General features: G+C 41.5%; 1 long non-coding RNA gene across 1 annotated transcript; it reads right to left on the bottom strand.

The window, feature by feature from the left end:
• Positions 1-5,879: 5,879 nt before the first annotated feature.
• Positions 5,880-13,300, bottom strand: LOC309655408. The gene is made up of 2 exons (XR_014260824.1): positions 11,281-13,300; positions 5,880-10,910 (listed from the first exon to the last, which is right to left on the bottom strand). It is a non-coding gene; the product is annotated as an uncharacterized lncRNA (long non-coding RNA).
• Between the last annotated feature and the right edge of the window lie 419 nt (positions 13,301-13,719).

The following is a 13,719-nucleotide window of genomic DNA, read 5'->3' as shown; positions in this document are numbered from 1 at the left end:
GAGCTTGATTTACTGCAAATTTGTTGTCATAAAGAGAGAAAGAAAAACAGCCCGAGACATCCCTCTGTATGTGATCTGCCATTCACTAAGGAATTTAAATAGGCTGCCTGGGAACAACCCCTCCTCCACAAACCATCTTTCAGCAACACATTGTCCGCTGTGAGGATTTCCTCGTCTCCCTTCAAGGCTAGCCTATGCTTTGTAACCAGTTTATCTACACATGAAGTCAGGGAACTTTCCCTATCTGCCCCTGCTGCCACCACCCTGCTTTCTTTTATGAAAGATACTGCTATGCCTGTAGTAAGGGTCACATTATTAAACTTGGTGTATAGTTGCTGTTTTCTTTCCACAGGGGGTTTGCTAGCCTTTCTTGAAACCCAGTGTGAGTGGGGCTATAAACAAGTGAATAATTTGTGGTATATTCTGTTTTTGGAAAGGATTTCTGCTTTTTGCCTTTGGACAAAAAAACCATAAATTTTTAAAGTTGTATTTGATGTCTTAACTTACCTCCTAAAAGTACCCACCTAAAGTGGAGCTGTGAAATAGGTAGTGAAATATAAGATCACTCTGGAGCAGGGCTGGGGGTTTCCCATCGTGAAATGACATTCCTTTGACAAACACATTCTTGCCTGGGTACCTGACACAAGCAGGTTCTTTTCTTACCACCATTTTAAAACTTAGCACTAGTCCTTTTGCAACAGTCCTTTTGCAAAATAGAATCCTAACTGTAAGTTCATTTATTTTAGATAAGACAAGGCAATAGAATTCTAATACCAGAAGAGAATTTGGGCCTTCTCATAGAGTTTGTTCCTATCGCGTCTGAACAGTATTCTCAATGAGGGCAGGTTTTTATGTCGATGCGTTAAACAATTTCTTTTCATACTATATGTTGCAGTTCTCTGGGATTCCCAGAACGAGGAGGAGACAAAGCAGGTTCAGCTTAGTTCCTCTCTGCTTTCTCTAGAGCAATTCACAGTTCCACTGTATGGCAGCTTGGGCTGCCATAACAAAATATCATAGACTGGGTGGCTTAAACAGTAGAAATTCTTCTGGTTATGGAAGCTAGGAAGTCCACGATCAAGGTGCTAGCTAGTTCAGTTCTCAGTTTCGATGAGAGCTCTTCCTGGCTTGCAGACGGCTCCTCACTGTTTCCTCCCATGTGGAGAGAAGCAAGCTCTCAGTTGTCTCTTTTTATACAGACACTAATCCCATCATAAAGGTCCCATCTCCAAACACCATCATGTTGCAGGTTAGGACTTAAACATGGATTCGGGTGGCAGGGGCACAATTTGATTCATAGCACTTACAGATAAGGTGTTTGAGGGGACAAAAAGTTTTGCCGCTTTTAAATTCTTAAAAAACTATTGTAGATGACCACATCTCCTAGTTGAGGTTAGCGAAAATCAATCAGATTCACAAGTGTAATAGAATCTCCATCCATCTAGAATTCTAAGCTATGCTTAAAGTGTTAGTGTCACACAAGAGGATTATTTAACATTTTAAGTTTTTGCTCTGCCTTGTTTTATATTAGGCCTTATTTTTTGATATGGTCATTTGGACGAGCATTCCTTAAAGATAGGTAGGTAGATTTAAAAGACAGCCTTTTTTTAGGGATAAGGAAATCTTTAAAAGAGGTTAAGTAAATCCCAAGGTCTCCTTACATGACAATGGCATCAAAACAGGGTTTGTCCACTAGATTATATTTTGCTCAGATATCCAGTCCCCTTTATATGCAGTTCCTTGATTACCAATCTAGACCCTTGCCTTTTCCACAAGACATCCTGACTTGTTCTTGTCCCCTTAACCACTGAGGAGATTCCAAAGCTATGGGAAAACTAGGAAAACACTCAACTGGTTAACTTTTTAGATAAAGAGGCCAAGTTAAACTGAGCTTCATGTATTGTCCTACTTCTTACCCAGCTTCATTTCCTGGGAGCTAGTAACTATAGCTCTTCTGTACACTTTACATACTTTAGCTCATGGAACTCTTAACACCCTGCATTTGAGATATACACAATCTAGGAGAAGACAGAAACAAGTCTAGTTGACTGTTTAAATGCACTGTCCCAATTAAGACACAACAAACCTCTAAGACAAGGACAGTTCTTAATCCTCATTTTATAGATAATGAAACTACAGCTAAGAGGTAGAGATTACATAGCTGGTATGTTATGGAACTGAGAATCCTAGGTGTGACCAATAGCAAAGCTTTGCTGTGTTCCACTTTGCTGCAGAATGCTGCTTTCCTAAGAACAGTTTCTCCATCTTACACGTGCCTGCCGTGGTTGCCTTAGTGCTGTAGTTCTGCTTCCAAAATTGTATACCTGGAAAGTCAAATCCATCTAACATGTATTGAATGTTATGTAGCAGACCTTTTACACAGTTTATGTCATTGAATAAGTTTCATTAGATACTCACTTTAAAAATCTAGTGTTTGTTTGAAATGTATATCCTTAGTGTCTGGTGAATAAGCACAGTTCTTAAACTGCTAACTTGGAGAGTTGTATTTTCACAAACAAAGACAAATAATATTCAAAGGTGTAGCATTCAGGAGTAGGTTAAAATATGGATGTGAGAATTGTTACAAAAGGTACTGGATGATCAAATCACTGGTTTCAGCCCTACCTTTTATTGAAGACACTGGTTATCCAGCTGCCCCAAAGTGGGAAAGGCTTGGACAAGGCTGTCAGAGTGGCTGAGACAAAAGAGGTTTCTGTTAGCAGTAGATGAGCAGCCAAGATGTACAGGAACTGTACAGAGGGTGGGAGAGTCCAAGGGAGGTTCTACCAAGTATGGCTTGACAGTTCTTTTTTTAAACTTGCCGATGCAGGACATGCTAAGTTAAGACATCTAAACTGTTGCTTAGTTACTGCAACATAGAAAAATCCCAAATACTAAACTTAATGAATACCTGGATCCCTTCTTGACTGCTCAAGGAAATCTTTACTAAAAAAGCCCAAACTACATGACTAACGATCAGGACTTAGTACTTGGGCTCTTTATAGAAGGGGAATGAAGAGGATTAATGTGAACTAGGAGAAGCCTGTTGACAAACTTCACAAGACTTCTTATCTGAAAGGTGGTAACAAGTCTCCACCTCTGGGGAGTCCGTAATAGAAATCTGATCAAATTCTAGAATGCAGTTTTTCATGGTTCAGTGAGCAGCACAATTGCTGGGGATTCAAGGGCAGCGTTTTTAGCTTTGAGCTCAGCCTGGCAGTGTGATTTGGTGCAATTGACTAGCTTCCTGTGCTGATTTACCTTATCTATAAAACAGATAATAATGCGCAAAATACTCAGAGCACCAGGAGGGAAAAATGGAACATTCTTTCTTGGAGGGATTCTATTTAGTGTATTAGCATTAACTAAAAGATTACACATCTAATATATAGTATCACTGTTAATGCTTTTTTAAAAAATCAGGGGCTTCCCTGGTGGCGCAGTGGTTGAGAATCTGCCTGCCAACGCAGGGGACACGGGTTCGAGCCCTGGTCTGGGAAGATCCCACATGCCGTGGAGCAACTTGGCCCGTGAGCCACGACTACTGAGCTTGCGCGTCTGGAGCCTGTGCTCCACAACAAGAGAGGCTGCGATAGTGAGAGGCCCGCGCACCACGATGAAGAGTGGCGCCTGCTTGCCACAACAAGAGAAAGCCCTCGCACAGAAACGAAGACCCAACACAGTCAAAAATAAATAAGTTTATTTTTTAAAAAAATCAGATTGTCAAGCTTGAAGGCTAAAATTTACACAATGTGATGATATATTTATTAAACACAAAGATTGCCTTATAAGTGGTCATACATGCCAGTTTGCCTGGGACAACTCTGGTTTATGTTGTCCAGGCGTAATTATTAACAGTACCCTCCTTGCATTCTCAAAAGTGTCCCGGATTTAAGGATAAATTATATGGTTATCTTAACTATAACAAAATAGAATGCAAGTGAAGATTTTCCATGTTTGTTTCCTGAGATAAAAAACATCCTAAACATGTTTTAGCATAGAATTAACCTTTCCTTCACATATATTATCTAGGGTGCAACTTATACTGCATCTTATAAAGGTGAAGAAAAAATCCCAGTCACTTAATTGCAGCCACAATTGTCTTCAGAAAATCCCCGAAGAAGAGAGCACGTTCTAGTCCTAGAACAGGAAGCCATGCCTTTTTTAAATACAGAAGCTAGATAGAGAAGGGGAGATGGGAATAAGGCTTCCTACTTTTCTGGGCATCTGTCCAAAGGTTCTTGCTTCGTAGCCTCAAGTGTGTCTTTTTTTCCCCCCGTTCTGAAAGCAATTTCCCTTAAAGCTCCAAGTTCTTTCCTAACATAATCTTCTCACAAACTCAGTAGCACTGAAAATCATGTCCAATTTTGGGGGTCTTTAGCTGCTACATACAAACATCACCAAATCTCTGGTAGAACTGCATTTCATTTCCTCCAGTCCTGGGCTGACATGAGTGTTTCTAATTCACAGTAATGGTGGAGGGGAGGGAACAGTGAAATTATTATTTCATAGGGTCCATTAGTGGCAGGAAATAAATGATGAAAACTTAAGCCATTTCAGAAATATCTGTTGGCTGGAGTAATAGTTTTCCATTTTTTGCTATTTAAGCACATTTTTTAATACTAGAACTTGGGATCTCCTGTAAGGATTCAGTGCTTCAGGGGTTGCCACGCTAGTCTTCATCAAGCTGTTGGTAGAGTGTCTGCTGCCAGACCAAGTTCTCACAAGGTCTCTCACATGGCTGCATGGCGAAGAACTTGGAGTTGCTGGAAACCATGTTTCCTCGGTGCTGGTGTGCTAGCACACTCCCTCGCCCCTCCTGCAGCCTGAGTCCTGCCCTTTACCACAGGCAGCGCCTTCTTAGCTTAGCATTCCGACAGCACTGCCATAAAAAAGTACATGTCCCCCACGGTGGTAAAAATCAGTTTTGCACGTTGACCACAATTTAGTGACACATCTGTTCTCAGCACACTATTATGCTGCAGTGATTGTGAAGTTAGAATCGGAAACAGCTCACTGAAAACATCCGTTTGAATAGAAAGTGAAACCTCAAAATAAGTTTGAATATCCATTTGCTGCTAGTACCTTTCATAACAAAGTACTTGGGAATCACATCTGACTTATTCATCAGAAAATTATTGCTCTCAAACAGCCCATACTCTGTATAATGAAAAGCATATTAGCATTACTGGGGGGAGGGTTGGAAGGAGATGCAATTGGGATGGGTACATGGAGGACTTACTAGAGTCTGATAATGTTCTGTCGAGTGAAGTGAGGGCTATACATGAGTATTCGTTCTATTTATTTAACTCCAAAGATATGTAATACTCTTTTGTATGTACAATTTACTTGTTAAAGCATATGGGGCCTGAGCACCTAATATTGAAAGGAAACCCCAGTTTCACCCAGACTCTCTTTGAGACAGGTAGAAAGGCCAGGCTTCAGTGTGACTGATTCCTGAGACATGTAACAGTAGCATAGGGCCGTGCCTAGCATCAGTTTTTCCTTTGTCCTAATAACTGAAGATCTCCTCAATTGCTTTAGGAGACAGATGGTTGTCATTAAGAACACAAAACATAAAGGGTCGGGGCTTCCCTGGTGGCGCAGTGGTTGAGAATCTGCCTGCTAATGCAGGGCACACGGGTTCGAGCCCTGGTCTGGGAAGATCCCACATGCCGCGGAGCAACTAGGCCCGTGAGCCACAACTACTGAACATGCGCGTCTGGAGCCTGTGCTCCGCAACGAGAGGCCACGACAGTGAAAAGCCCGCGCACCGCGATGAAGAGTCGCCCCCGCTCGCCGCAACCAGAGAAAGCCCTCGCACAGAAACGAAGACCCAACACAGCCAAAAAAAATTAATTAATTAATTAATTAAAAACAAAACAAAACAAAAACATAAAGGGTCTGCATAGTGGTCCATTCAGTCTAGCATCCAGGCTGACAATGACAACAAGAAATGTTCTGTGAAAGAGCATAACTGGTACCTAAACCCAGCACGAGACAAGTGGAGAGGCGATTGTAAAGCATTCAATTCTATAAGGCACTGTGTTAGGCTAGTACAAAGAGAATCAAAGAATAAATATAGCCCCTCCCACACAGGAGGAGATGATAGGGATGGTACGCTCCATGGTGATATTAGGATAAGTGGAGAAAAACGAGGAAAACACAGACTGAGGATGAGGTGGTGTAGGACAGTGTAAAGAGCACAAGTTCTGGAACCTGACCAGTCATATATACCGCTTACCAGATATGTCACATTGGGTGAGTTACTTAACCTCTTGGTGCCTCCATTTCCTCAGCTATAAAAGGCGGATAACAGTAATTCCTAACTCCATAGGGTTTTGAGAATTAAATGAAGCAATCCAGGTAAAGCACGCAGTGCTTGACGTCATAACCACTCAACAAATGTGAATGTACCATGGGACCTGGAAGGCACTTTTCTAGGTGTTAATAGTCTAGCAGAAGAAAGAGAAAAGTGAACAGGTCGTTTTCATTCGGTGTGATGTTCCAAATGCAGGAGGTGCCGATGACTCAGAAGACCCAAGCAGCACCTGAGAGTTAAGCGGCTACCATGTTTTGAGCACTACAGCCTCCTAAGGGCTTGAATCACGTGATCCCATTGAGTCAGGGGGTAAAATTCAGCTCTGTGAATGCAGAGCCACATTCTTTCCCCTTTGCGATGCAGATCTCCATTAGTGATTCAAGGCATCTGGCACTTCAGAAAAAGTCCTGTCTCAGAGAAAATGAATACAAGAGGGAGACCGTCCTCACTTCCAGCCTGTTTGCCCCTGGCCACATTTTCCTAATCACATCCATACTCTGTTTGAAAGCAGCTGACTTTGGGGTAGGCTAAGGAATGGGTATGTGAGTAAGTTTCCGGAGGGATGCGAGGCAGGCAGGTACTCTGGGGAGGAACTGATTGAAGCTGCTTGAGTGTAACTATTCTACCACTGAGGAGCAGTAGAATAGGGCCTGTGTTCCCAACATTCCAGAGAACAGCTAGCCCCACCCTGGAACGGCTTTCCCAGCATTATTTCCCAATGACGTCAGCAGCATACCTGCGAACACAGCTTGCTTCACGGCTGCCCACAGCTACACCATTCCTTCTTGCTGGGCTTTGGGAGTACACAAGAGCTATTCATTACAGAGTCTCAGGCCACTAGGAACTCTGAACACCTCAGTTTTAAACAGAGAGCCCTGCTTTTCCAAGGCTCCTTTGCTCCAGATTACATGAAAGACTTTAGCCCATATACAGGGATGCCAACTACGACTTTGATCAGGGAATAGATGAGAGGCACTTCTTGGAATGAATATGGGAGGATCTGAGCCTTGGATAAAGGGAATTGAGAAGACTTTGACCTAAGGCAAAGGAAGACAGAACAGTCCTAATTTAAATGAGCAAAAATGTATCAGCACATAGAGTTTTTCATTCAACTGGTATTTTTAAAAATTTATTTATTTTATTTATTTATTTTTGGCTGAGTTGGGTCTTCATTGCTGCCCGCGGGCTTTCTCTAGTTGCGGGGAGCGGGGGCTACTCTTCATTGCGGTGTGTGAGCTTCTCATTGCGGTGGTTTCTCTTGTTGTGGAGCACGGGCTCTAGGCTTGCGGGCTCAGTAGTTGTGGCTCACGGGCTTAGTTGCTCCGCGGCACGTCGGATCTTCCCAGACCAGGGCTCGAACCCGTGTCCCCTGCATTGGCAGGTGGATTCTTAACCACTGCACTACCAGGGAAGCCCTCAACTGGTATTTTTATTAACCACTTGCACTGTGCCATGTGCTAGTAATTCAGTAGTGAACTAGTCAGTTTCTGCTCTCACGCAGCTCACAAGCTAGTGGAAGAGACAATCATTAGATAACATTAATTGCACTTGTGATAAGTGATGGGGAGAGAAGCATAACGTAGTTTGTAGGAGTCAAGTAAAGCTCGCCAGAGGAAACAACATTTGAACTTCCATCTGAAGGGTGAGCAGGATTTAGGCAGGAGACAAATTGGGAGAAGGGTGCCAGGAAGACAATATAAGAGGGGCAAGAAGGCAGTTCCTTGTGCGCAGGGAGGGAGGGCCAGGAGTGGGGGTACCTGCCTCCATGTTGATGATGGTGGGGCAGAGGATGTGAAATGGAGCACACACAATAGGGTGGAAGCCTTGTGATTGGCTCTACTTCTTTCCCCTGTTTTGTCTACTAGATTAAGTCAGCTATCTTCCTATTGACAAATGCAGAGACTCCAATAAACTCAGTTTCAAGTTCTTTAGAATCCCTTGACAGTCCAGGGTAACCATACCAGGGAGATCCTTTTCATTGAGATCTGGGTTCCCTGAGGTCTCATTAAACTAATATTTTCCCAGCCTGGTGGAAGAGGAGGTCTTCGTTTTTGTTTTTTTTTTTCTTAATTTCTTCAACTTTATCTTTTTATTTATGTATTTATTTATTTATTGGCTGCGTTGGGTCTTTGGTTGCTGTGCGCGGGCTTTCTCTAGTTGCGGCGAGCGGGGGCTGCTCTTTGTTGCGGTGCGCGGGCTTCTCATTGCAGTGGCTTCTCTTTGTTACAGAGCACAGGCTCTAGGCACGCAGGCTGCAGTACTTGTGGTATGCGGGCTCAGTAGTTGTGGCTTGCAGGCTCTAGAGTGCAGGCTCAGTAGTTGTGGCGCACGGGCTTAGTTGCTCCGCGGCATGTGGGATCTTCCCGGACCAGGGCTTGAACCTGTGTCCCCTGCATTGGCAGGCGGATTCTTAACCACTGCGCCACCAGGGAAGTCCTGGTCTTCCTTTTTTATAATCTTAATATCTTTCAAAGTGCCTGCCTATGCAGCTATATAAGCCAATAGTGGAAGAATTATTGTCAGCACTATGCTGATTGGGGGATGGGGAGTCCATCCCTGGGTTTATTCCAAAGGAGAAATTAGAGAAATCCTTGACTGAATAATTTGGTCAGTTCACACCTGAACAACCCCAATTTCCCTATCTTGCTTCTTGCCATAGGTTTATTTCTTTTTTATAATATTTTTTATAGTTTTTCTTTTTTATTTTTGGCTGTGTTGGGTCTTCCTTGCTGTGCATGGGCTTTCTGTAGTTGCGGTGAGCGGGGGCTACTCTTTGTTGCAGTGTGCCAGCTTCTCATTGAGGTGGCTTCTCTTGTTGCAGACATGGGCTCACGGGCTCTCAGTAGTTGCAGCATGCGGGCCCTAGGGTGCAGGGGGCGGGGGTGGCTTCAGTAGTTGTGGCTCGCGGGCTCTAGAGTGCAGGCTCAGTAGTTGTGGCGCACGGGCTTAGTTGCTCCGCGGCATGTGGGATCTTCCCGGACCAGGGCTTGAACCTGTGTCCCCTGCATTGGCAGGCGGATTCTTAACCACTGCGCCACTAGGGAAGTCCCCATAGATTTATTTCTAACCCAGAAAAGCTGAATGTCTATACCTTATAAGGTACACAAGGGAATTTCAAATCAACTGCTTAGTCTATGGCTGCCTTAGGAAACATCTACATTTCCCAGCCCTCTTTAAGGCCTTGCACAGAGCAGTCCTCTAGGGGGCATTTCCCGGGATGTGTTCTATAGAACACTAATTGCTAGATATATACCTCGAGTAGAGTTCCATGGGTCAGTAAGTTTGGGGACACTACGTGTACTATCACTCATGGAAAGGTACCCCTACATGAGTGCGTTAAGGCACTAACAAGTCCTGCAGTAAAGAAACCCAATAGTTCCCATGTGTATTTAACTACAGGAACTTTTTGTTTGAATAATTATATTTCTGTGGCAAGACTACAAGAGGGTATTGCTTATTTTTTAAGATTTATTCAGTGTACACCATGTCCAAAGCAGGTGAGTGTGTCACAGAGAGATGAAGGAATAACAGATGGGGAGAGTTTAGTACATTTGATGTATAGTTTTAATATACTTAATTCTGTAGACGATAAGAAATGGATGGATAAACTCATAAGATACATCAAGTAAAGGTCAGAATTAGTAAATAGAACATGTGTGGGTCAAACATTGATGAAAAAGGGCTAGAAGAACCAAGAGTACATGAGGTAATAAACTACATGAGGGGTGCCTGGGCACTAAATATTCAACGATACATTCAATATCAATATTCATGAGTCCTTAATTCGGCCACCCATTAGTAATACCTAGTCTGGCTCCATGTGCCCTCCATGGCTGTTCAACAGACGATTTGACAAGCTACAACTGTGGCTATAACTTCATGTCTCCAACAGAGCAAGTATGTATCACTGACATAGGACCCCCTACCTCGAACCTCAACTCTAGTCTTTGTTTCTGCATTGCCAGCAAGCACGGAAAGCTGATACAGCACAGAAAGAGAAAGATAGAAGTCCTATGAACATAGCACACCCCAGGATTCCAGTAGCACGGTCCTATCAATTCCACTTGTCTCTATCCTAAGTGTTTAACTTAGCCATTTCCACTCCCTTGTTTCTCACAGTGTGTTTTACATTGACTTAATAAACTTTGTGATCCAAGCATTTCGATTTGGTGTGTGATCTTTTATATTCCATGAACCCTGGGATAGTTTGCCTAGTAGTGTATTTAGAGGCTACTATTGGATGAAGGTAATTTTCCACATAACAGAGTGACACACACACATAGATTTTTTAAAAATTAGCTAATCTAGTCAATAGCATTGATAAACCTAGGCTAGATTGATCAGGAAAAAAAAAGGAAAAAAACACAAATTACCAATATTAGGAATGAGAGAGATGACATTTCTACACATTCTGCAGATACTAAAAGAAGAATAAGGAAATATCAACAACTTCATGCCAATAAATTCAACAACTTACATGAAAGTGGCAAATTCCGTGGAAGACATAAACTATCAGTGCTCACTCAAGATGAAATAAATAATCTAAATAGCCCTATCTTTTAAAGAAACTGAAGTTGTAGTTTAAAACCTTCCCATAATCGGGACTTCCCTGGTGGCACAGTGGTTAAGAATCCACCTGCCAATACAGGGGACACAGGTTCGTGCCCTGGTCTGGGAAGATCCCACATGCCACGGAGCAACTAAGCCCGTGCGCCACAGCTACTGAGCCTGTGCTCTAGAGCCCACGAGCCACGACTACTGAAGCCTGTGCACCATAACTACTGAAGCCCGTGCTCCACAACAAGAGAAGCCACTGCAATGAGAAGCCCACGCACCACAACGAAGAGTAGCCCCTGCTCATCGCAACTAGAGAAAGCCCATGTGCAGCAACGAAGATCCAAGGCTTGCCAAAAAATAAATAAATTAATAAATTAATTAAAAAAAAAAAAAAAAAAAACCTTCCCATAATTGTACAGCCACTTGGAAAACAGCCTGGCAATTTCTTCAGAGGTTAAACCCAGAGTTACCATATGACCCAGTAATTCCACTCCTAGGTATATACTCAAGAAAAATGAAAACATATGTCTACACAAACAACTGTACACAAATGTTCATAGCAACATTATTCATAATAGCCAAAAAGTAGAAAGAACCCAAATGTTCATCAACTGATAAATAGATGAACAAAATGTGGTATATCCATACCATAGAATATTATTCAGCCATAAAAAGGAATGAAATACTGATATATGCTATAACATAGATAAACCTTGAAAACATGCTAAGTCAAAGAAGCCAGTCACAAAGGACCACACCGAGTATGATTCCATTCATATGAAATGTCCAGAATTAGAAAATCCGTAGAAGTAGATTGGTGGTTGCCAGGGCCTGGGAAGAGGGGGGAAGTAGGGAATGACTCCTAATAGGTACAGAGTTTCTCTTTGGGGTAAAGAAAATGTTATGGAATTTTGATTGCAGTAATGGGTGCACAGCTCTATAAATATAGTAAAATCCACAGAATTGTACCCTCTAAAAGGGTAAACTTTATGCTCTATGAATTATGTCTTAGTAAAGCTATTATTAAATCAATCTGTGTAATTCACCATATTAAAGACTAAAAAGGAAAAAAATCATAATTGTATCAATAGATGCAGAAAAACACTTGGCAAAATCCAACATCAATTCTTGATTAAAAGAAAAAAACCTCTTAGCAAACTAAGAATAGAAAGGAACTTCCTCAACCTGTTATAGGGCATCTACAGCTAACATCATACTAAATGGTAAGAGACTGAATGCTTTCCCTCTAAAATTAGGAACAAGGGAAGGATGTCTGCTTTCATCACTTCTATTTAATATTGTACTGGTTCAAGCCAGTATAATAAGGCAAGGAAAAGAAATAAAAGGCAATCAAATTGAAAAGAAAGTAGTAACACTATTCATAGAGGACATGATTGTCGATGCAGAAAATCCTATGGAGTCTACAAAAATAACTTATAAAAATAATAAGTGAGTTTAGCATGGCTCCTGAATATAAGTTCAATATATAAAAGTCAACGGGATATCAATATATTAGCAAACAACTGAAAACTGAAATTAAAAATCGTACCATTTACCCTAGTACCAAAAATGTCAAATGCAGAACAATAAAATTGACAAAAGTGCATGTCCTGTACACTGAAAACTACAAAATATAGCTGAGAGAAATTAAAGGAGACCTCAATAAATAAAGAGCTACTCTACGTTTGTGGACCAGAATACTCAGTATTGTTAAGATGTCAATTCTCCCTGAGTTTACATATAGATTCAATGCTATTCTAATCAAAACCCCAGCAGGTTTTTTGTATAAAACTTGACAAGCTAATTCTAAATTTTATTTGAAAATGAAAAAGATCTAATAGCTAAACAACTTTGGAAAAGACACAGTAATCAAGACAGTATAGTATTGGCATGAAGACAGATCACTGGGGGAAAAATAGAGTGTGGAAACAGACCTACACATATATGGTAAATTGATTTTTCAACAAACATGTAAAAGTGATTTAGTAGAGAAAGGATTGTCTTAACAGTGCTGAAATATTGCCTATCCAAGGGGAAAAAAACTACTTTGATTCATATCTCACACCATACACAAAAATTAACCTAACATTTATAGACCTAAATGTAAAATTTAAAACTATAAAACTTCTAGAGAAAAACATAGGAGAAATCTTTGTGACCTTGGATCATAATATCAAAAGCATGATCCATAAAAGAAAAAATTGATAAATTGTATTTCTTTACAATTAAGAATTTCTGTTCTTTGAAAGACAGTGCTAGGAGAATAATAAGACAAGTTACAGACTTCAAGAAAATATTTGTAAGTCACATAAAGGATTTATATACAGAATATATTTTTAAAGTCTCAAAACTCAAAAATAAGAAAACAAAACCCCATCAATATTGGGCAAACAATTTGAATGGATAATTCATCAAAAAGATATATGGATGGCAAAAAAAAAAAGCACATTTTAAAATGCTCAACATCATTAGTTAGGGAAATTAAAATTAAAATCATAAAGACTACATACCTATTAGAATATCCAAAATTAAAAAGACTGATCATGCCAACTATTGTCAACAATGTGGGGCTTCCCTGGTGGCCCAGTGGTTGAGAATCTGCCTGCCAATGCAGGGGACACGGGTTCGAGCCCTGGTCTGGGAAGATCCCACATGCCGCGGAGCAACTAGGCCCGTGAGCCACAACTACTGAGCCTGCGCGTCTGGAGCCTGTGCTCCGCAACAAGAGAGGCCACAATAGTGATAGGCCCGCGCACCGCGATGAAGAGTGGCCCCCCTTGCCGCAACTAGAGAAAGCCCTCGCACAGAAACGAAGACCCAACACAGCCAAAGATAAAAAT

The sequence above is a fragment of the Balaenoptera physalus genome, assembly GCF_965194825.1.
Source record: "Balaenoptera physalus genome assembly, chromosome: 2".
In the NCBI taxonomy this organism is placed as follows: Eukaryota; Metazoa; Chordata; class Mammalia; order Artiodactyla; family Balaenopteridae; genus Balaenoptera; species Balaenoptera physalus.
Note: the sequence above shows the minus strand (reverse complement) of the source record. Positions and strands in the feature narration are given on the sequence as shown.